Below are 8,820 nucleotides of genomic sequence, written 5' to 3' on the forward strand. Positions count from 1 at the left end.
TTTTCTTGTGATGATGGTAAAGACTTGTAAATGTGATTGAGTTTTTAATTTTCCGTTGTCTATTTTATTAACAACCAGTGTAATCTTTATTAATTTCCTTCATTTTTATTCCTTTAGGATTATTTCCCCCTTCTTTATCCACTACCTAATGTAGAAGGTAAATTTATTGATCTCTTTGTCACTAAGCATTTATAGCTATGAATCTTCCCCTAAACACTGCTTTTGCTGTATCCCATAAGTTTTGATATCATATCGCATTTTTTATTAATCTCAGAAATAATTCAAAGTTCTTTTTTTAAATACATGAGGGATTCCAACAGTTAGACTGAGGAGAAATGAAGATTAGTGACAGAGGCAGTGAGCAGCTGGGAGGTAGAAGGGTAACTGAAAATGACCTGTCTCACAGAAGTCTAGCAATGCTCATCATAAAAAATTTGTTGGCTTTACTTTGTTCAGATTAAGAAATAGTAAGTTTATGACCATCTGACATCCTTCATACTTCATAAAGATGGATTTTCTGCCACTCAATTATAAAAAAAATATTTTCTTTAAAAGAAAGAAATTCATAAACTTTTGATGGAATAAAACAAAATAAATAACTGTGTAGAAAACTGATTGATTAGATGTTAATTGCTTACTAGACATGTTCTTCAAAATGTTTCTGTATGTGAAATTTACTGACAAATTTTGGTAAAATATTTAAAAATAAAAATCTTGGAGACAATGCTTTTTTGCCCACATTTAAAACTGAAAATCAATTTACTATTGACAGGAAGAGAAGTTCTGTGGAGTGTATGAATTCCTTTTATTTAAAGATCAAATGGCCATCCAAGATGGATGTCATGTTCCACAAGCATTATGTTTTAATCACCCTAAAGTTTTAATGTTGGAACCAAACTTTAATGTTCTGTGCCATGTAGTAATAGGGTCATTGGTTTCACACCATGGCTTAAGAAAATACTGACATTTTGATTTTTTTGTGAAATAAGTTCCATTTTGTGCATACAAGTTAACAGGAAATTAGGGGAATGCTTACAAGCTTTTTAAATTTGTTCTGAAGACAATATATTGAAGGTAAAAATAAGGAGCTTCAATAAACTCAAAGAAGTATATTTGCTGGCTAATCACTGATTGATACATGCTATAAAACAACTCTATAAATAAAATCAATATGTCACTTCTCAATCATAACCCCATTAAAAATAAGCATTTTATAATTATTTTTTTAATATCAAATGTATATCCTAGAGTTAACATTTCACTTTCATTTTATAGAGTTACTGCTACCTCTTAGGAGCCAAATTAGATGTACTCTTGTCATTTCTCTGAAGTGTAACAGTATACCACTACACAAGAGTGTCCATTTTAATCATTAATGATAATGGAAATCCTTTAGGAAAAAAATCGAACTCAAAATCTAAAACTATTTCTACTTTCTAATAAAAAACACATAAAATTACAGTTAATTGCATGTATTTCAGCAATTTTCATATCCACCTCAAACATCATGCTGTTTATTGTTTACCTATAAACTGTGTCTCTGAGAGACTGAATATCATAGGTGAGGTGAACAGTGAGACTTTCAGAGTTTTCTATTTTTTAAAACCCTAACTCAATTACTCACATAATGGGAAATTTATCCTTGTCAGGATTTTCTGTGGGTGCTGGAGATGATTGGGGATTCACATGAGCCAAGTGTAATAATTGCATTCTTCTCTAAACATCAAACCAGGATTCAGATTTTTTATTCCACCAAGCTCACCAATTCTAGGTATTTTTTTCTGTTGGTGCATTTGCTAAAAATAAAGTATAATGCTTGTAATTTTGAAAGACATTTGGAGCTTCAAATAGTTTGGACTACTCTATAACATACAAAATTTCATCTGTGATAGAAAGACATTTTTTTAAATTCTCAACTGTGATCCACCATGTTGAAATGGACACATTGTATGTGAAGCTTTGTTGTGAGTAGCTGGTGTAATTATAGACATAAGATGGTACTTATTACTGGCGTTTATCCTAGTGTCCCATATAGGTATAAATTTAAGATTGCATTCTTCAGGCCTTTTGAATAGCACTGGATTTGGACATTCCAATTTAGAAAATACTAAGAAAATGTTTTTGTGCAACAGTTGATGCTAGTATATTTGGATGAAGCTGGCAAGTTCTTGCTACTAGTACAGCCCGGAAAATACCACCAAGGATATATATATATATATATATATATATATATATATATATATATACACACACACACACACACACACACACACACACACACACACATATAGTTGCATTTGGCCCATAGTTTGATAACTGTCAAAACTAACATGAAACTGTCAATATCTGGTACTAGAGTTAAATTTCATCAGTTACCCTGCAACCATTAAGACTCCTTAATGGTTGCAGGGTAAGCAACCATTGTCATTTTTCTGAAGTGTAACAGTATACCACTACACAAGAGTGTCCATTTTAATAATTAATGATAATGAAAATCCTTTAGAAAACAAAATCAAACTCAATATCTAAAAATATTTCTACTTTCTAATAAAGCATTGTATATCTATAATTTTTAAGTAGACTGTCATCTCACAGGTCCATGTCTTCTGGAATAATCTGCAGGGATAATCTTGTAAATAAAGTATTTATCTCTATCCCATTGAAACAGAGTTTAATAACTGGTAGAAATGCTTCTTTGACAGCTCTTAAATCTTTTGCTTCTTCCTGTAATTTTAATTTATCATAGAATGGGGTAAAAATAAAACCACTCCAATTAAGAAGTCTTGGTGCAACACACAATGTATCAATATCAGCATCTTTTGTATGTACTCCTAATCTGTAAGATCCAAAAGTAAACGTTTTTTGTTCCTCCAACATTTTCATTTACCGATCACAGAAGATTAAAAACCAATAAACTCAGTTCACTTTTTCTTGTTTCAAAATAACTTTCACTGATCTCTCTTACTCTTTCAACAGCTTCTTTAATTTACCTCAAAATTGAAATTCTGTGCTGCAGCCCTTCCTTGTCTTAAAAAAAAACCTCAAAGTAGTTTCTGTGTAAGAATGCAATCAGTCTCCTTGGGGGCTGCTAAACTGATAGAAGTAATACCATAGTACTTCTGTGGTCGCTGTTTGTTGTGATCTTACCCAGTTACCCCTAACCCCTACTTGACCCTACATAAATCCTGGGCTACCATCCTGGGTATAATTTCTTGAGGCTGAAGAGTCAGCTTTGGGTCCAACCCATTCCTGCCTTTGCTCAGGAATGGGTTTTTCCTCTTCCCTCTTTGTCTGAACCCAATGCCTGAGCAATACCACAGCAACATTCTAACGGTATTTTAATTCATTGAAGTTTGTTTTATGTAATTAGTAAATGTTCTATCACAGAGATTGTGCACTGATTGATAGTAGATAGCCCTCTACTTTGGAATTCTTTCATTTTTTTAAAATTCATCATTGAAACTGGCATATCAAAGCCTCAACCTCATGACTTGTCTATTCCTCCCTTCATTTGTGTTAGAATGTTCTATGGATTTGGGGTTTGTGTTATTGAGTTCATATGTGTTTATAGTTGTTTTATCTTCCTAATAGATTAAATATTTTAAAAAATAAATTTCATTGTGAAAGATGTTAGGTATACAGCAAATAAAAAAAGTTACTATAGTGAAGCAAATAAACATACCCATCATTTCACATAGCTACCTTAGTGTTGTTGTTTATTTATTTTTAAGAACTAAAATTTACCAATCTAGCATGAATCCTGTATACTCTACAATTTAATTAGCTTTATCAATGTTTTTGCTTTCATGTGGATTCAAATGATCCTCTGTTGTCACTTGTTTTCAGCCTTAAAAATCCCTTCATTTTTTTTTTTTTTTTAAGTAAGTCAGGTCTACTAGAATTCTCTTAATTTAATTCTGGGAAAATCTTCATTGTCTCTTTATTGTGAACAATAGCTTTGTTTGACACAGAGTTGTTGATTATACTTTTCTCTTTGAGCACTTTAAATATGCTGTACTGTTACTTTTGGCATGCACTGTTTCTGTGAAGAAGTTAGATATTAATCTTATTGGGATTTCCTTGTAAATAAAACATGACTTTTCTCTTGTTTTCAAGATTTTCTCCTTGTCTTTAATTTTCATTGTTATTTTCATTGGTTTCACTTTGGCATGTCTATGGGTCTCTTTGAAGTTTATCAAGATTCCTATATTTAATTATATTATATACCATGTACACAAATTTGTTATTTCTCAATAAATTTGACAGAGTTTCAGTTATTTCTTTCAATATTTTTTGTGCTTTCTCTCCACTCCCCTGGTATTCTCATTATGTGTATGTTGGTGTGTTTGCTGTTATCTATATCCCCCATGTTCCTCTCAAGTTGTCTTCATTTTCTTTATTTTTCCCTGTATCTTCAGTTTGCATAATATGTTTTAATCTATATTCAAGAATGCTAATTCTTCATTTGCTAGTTCATGCACTCTTCAGTCACTCTGGTATTTATTTTTCTTTATTCATTACATTTTTTTCCTATCTATTGATATCCTCTATTCAACATGAATTATAATGACACTTTATTTCTTTAATCAATCTTTCCTTTTGTTCTGTAAACACAATTTAAGAGCTCTTTTGAAATGTTTTCCTGTTAAAAACCAACATCTGTTCTTCAAGACAATTTCTGTTGCCTACTCCGGTGCATGGACCATGTTTTTTCAAATGTGCATGCCTCATTGTGGGTGGTTGAACATTATAAACACTATATATCATAGCATCTCTGGATATTCCTCTCAACCAGGGCTTGTTGTTGTTATGTGATTTTTAAGTTTTTAGAGACGGACTGGATTCTTTTAATGAAAGTATTTCCTTCCCCAGTGCTGTGTCTCTAATGTTGTTCCTTAAGGAGGTATACCCTTAGAATAGTCAAAATTTACTTAGGGTTGTGTGTTCATTAAATCCATGAATTTCCTTCCAATTTTCTACATCATAAGCTCCAACTTTTTGCCAGTTTTTTTTTTAGCATTATAATGTTCTACACTTTCTGTCAAATGAAATCTCTTCTTTAAATTAGTTCTTAAAAGAACTATCTGTCTTACAGCCTGCTTCTTACTCCACCTGAGGAAAAGTCACTGACCAGGGTCCTCGCCTAGGGGGTAGGTATGAGGACAATGGCACCTTACTCTTGGAGTGGCACTCCATTCTAATAACTTAGTGGTAGGGTGTTCTTGGCTAGATTCTCTTGGCATGGAACTGTAGGAAGGCCTTTGTGGTTCCAGTATTGTCAGTGGGCCAATACCAGGAAAGAGTAGACATGGAAGTAGACAGGGCCAAAGTAACCCACCAATTATTGACCACACATTCCTAGGACTTAACCTAATAAAGTGTCAAGGTGAGAAACGCTTAAGAACAACTCATCACAGAAAGGAAATCCTCTGGTAAGGCATGGTGGCATATGCCTGTAATCCCATCAATTTTAAAGACTGAGGTAAGTTTAAAGGATCATAAGTTCAAAGCCAGCCTCAGCAACATAGTAAAGGCCTAAACAACTTAGCAAGTCACTGTTTTGAAATAAAACATTAAAAATGGCTGTGGATGTGCCTCAGTTAAGCACCTCTGGGATCAATTTCTGATGCCAAAAAAAAAGAAAAAAAAAGACCTATGTACATATATAAATATACCACAGTGTATCTCACCATCATGTACATCCATAAGAAACTGATTTTTTAAAAAATGGGTCAATGGCAAAAAGATCAATAGAGGGATGAGAGTAGTAGCTTGGGAGAAGGATAGACAAGGAGAGGTACTGTGGTTTGAATTAGAACAAGAAATATTCCATGCTTGTATTATTATGTCAAAATGGATTACTATCATCTTAAACCAAAAATAACCTAAAAATGGAAGAACAAAAGAAAGTCCTCTGATTGAGATCCATGAGTAGAAAGTGTTCTGGAAATCAATCTGGAGTTGATTTTCTGTCTTACTGAACTAGGATAAGGACAGGAAGGAGAGGTCTTGGTTCAAATGCCACAGACTCACTTTCTCCCAAATTTTCTAAATCTTCATGATTACATGTTTCTTTGCTATTTGCCCAAAGGGCCATTTTCAGAGGCTTCTGTTTACTTCAAGATAATTTTTATCAGTGTTAGTAGGGAGTAGTCAGTAGAGCTCTTCACACTGTCGTGCAGGAAATTGATCTCTAGTCATTTATTTTTGATAGTGTTTTTATATCCTGCAATCTTACACACTGCTTTTATCACTTAAACTTTTTTTATGGTTTATTTAGGATTTTCAGGGTAATATAGTTTGTTTTATTCATTGTTTATCATTATCATGTATCTAATTTTTCTTGTCTAATTGCATTGACTATTACCATTGGTAAAATGTTGAAGAATGGCAGACAGTAGATGTCTTTGCATTGTTTCTGATCATTATATAAGTAACTGCAGTGTTTGTGCATTAAGTAAGATACTGGGTTAATGATGAATATATAGCAAATTTTATCATCCCATCAGATTTTAAAAGCATAAGTTTCCCACTGAATTTACAAAATATTAAAGACGATGGCGATTTGATGACATTAACAATGATTTAGTGATTTAATGATTTTTTATTTATTCTATTTTGCTCAAAAATATTTTCTATTTGATGTGAATGCATTGATGTTTATTGGCATATGTTTGATAGACTTTATGTTACCTCTTGATAAGTTTTCATCATGCACTTGAAAGAATGTATTTTCTGTTTTTGTTATGGAAAGTGTTTTGCAAATATTGGTTGATATTTTTGTTCAAGCATTCTATGTTCTCATTTATTTACTTATTTTTTTTTTGTCTAGGAGGTATTTAGAATGTTGGCAGTATTTATATCTTATTGTATAATATTGAAATTTTCTATTTCTCCTTTCCATTTACTAGTGTTTTCCTCGTGTATACTTTATATTTATATTCATAGAGTTTTAAGGTTGTTTTGTTTTGTGACAGTGAAAGGATTATGATTTATTTAAGTAAGAAGAAAAACAGCAGACAGGGAACCAAAGAGTAGGTTATCCAAGATTTAGGATTTTTATGACCACTCCTTAAGTGAATTTTTTATTATTTAAAAAATGACTAATTTTTTTACTGGCAATATTTTGGCTCTGAAATTTACTTTGTCTTATATGAATGTAGCCATTCCATCAATCTTTTGATTTTTGTTGGCATAGTATACTTTTAGCATTCATTTACATGGTGCCTGTATATTATTATATAAATAACATATATATAGCAAGCTGATATTTGCCTTTTAAATTAGGTGTTTAGGCCATTGATCTTTAGTGTGATTATTGATTTAGTTTTAATTAAACATACCACATTATTACATTTTTTTTTACTTTTCTGATCTACCATTGCTTCCCTTTAATTTTTTCTGCCACATTCTATCATCTCTGTTTTTTACCACATATTCATTGTATTATCACCATTCTCTGCCATCACCCTAGATACAAGTTTCAACATATTTCTCCTGTACTCTTTCTTATCCTCTTAACATGAAACTCTTATGTATAAGAACTTTTGCCCTGTGCACAGCAATATATCTCATCACATCATTCATTCAGCAAAATCATTATATGGCCTTCTATCACAATCATATTGAAAGTCATTATTTACTTTAAAAAGCCATACATGATCTTGTCCCTGACTATCTCTGCAACCTCATTTTCCATAAATATTCTTATTTGTTCTGTTTCAACCACACTTTCATCTTTCTCATCTACAAAAATGTAAATCCTTTATTTCAAGTTTTTACATCCATAATTCCTTCTGCCTTTCCCCAGATGTTTTTCTTGCTTACTCTCTTATTTTGTTTATATATTTTCTCAGATGTCTTTTCTTCAGGAAATCTTTCTCTGATTATGCTTTTCAAGCTACTTTGCCCCAATTTATATTCCATCTTCCATTTAGTTTAGAAAAACAATATTTATCTCAAGCTGACCTCAAATTATGTAGTTATTTATTATCTCTTTCCCCTACTAGAAAGTTAGATTTTAAGGGGTATAGATTTCATCTCTTCTATTTATTTTAACATCCCCTAGAACTATAGGAGAATCTAGCAAAAACTTATCATTCAAAATGTGTTCATTAAATGAATAAATAAGTGAATGTAGACTTTTACTACATAACTGGCAAGATAGCTGCATGCAGGTAAAATAGGTCAAATAGGTCTAAGTCAACAACCTTAATGTGATCATCATGTCTGTTTTTTAACATGCCAAGGCTGTGATAGTGCATTTTTCCCATCAGCTATCCATCCCATGAACTCATTATTTCTAAGCTGTGATTGATAAATCCTGTATTAGTTTTCCTCCTCCTACCCTAAAGGATTGATCACATATATTATGCTAAGAGAATAGAGACTTTCATACTGATTATTCATACTCTCTCTTTCTCTCACACACACACACACACACAAACACACATACAAACACACACACACACACACACACACGATCTATCCTTTGTATTTCCTCTCTCTTTAATGATTTACTTTATCTCCTTATGCATTTTATTGAATATAGATTTATGCTAGAATAGTATTTTTACCCAAAATCAATGAATATATATTATTTTTATTTATTTTCACTCTTAAGATGGAACCCATCAGAAAGTTTTTCTTAGATATTCAATTGAAGGGATGTTTTCTGTACATTTCAATTACTTAGTCACTGATCCAGCAGCCAGGTAACTGAGCAGTCTCAGCAGGTAAACCACATCTCAAAATGTTTACTTATTTTGCTTAGGGAATTCTCTACAGGAAATACAAGATTTTGATATTTCATTTTCTGTT

At 32.0% G+C, this 8,820-nt stretch overlaps 1 pseudogene; it reads right to left on the reverse strand.

Annotated features, from left to right (window-relative positions):
• Positions 1-1,410: 1,410 nt before the first annotated feature.
• On the reverse strand, positions 1,411-6,097 carry LOC113195220 (poly(A) polymerase alpha-like; annotated as a pseudogene).
• Between the last annotated feature and the right edge of the window lie 2,723 nt (positions 6,098-8,820).

This window comes from Urocitellus parryii, chromosome 5, assembly GCF_045843805.1.
Source record: "Urocitellus parryii isolate mUroPar1 chromosome 5, mUroPar1.hap1, whole genome shotgun sequence".
Classification (NCBI taxonomy): Eukaryota; Metazoa; Chordata; class Mammalia; order Rodentia; family Sciuridae; genus Urocitellus; species Urocitellus parryii.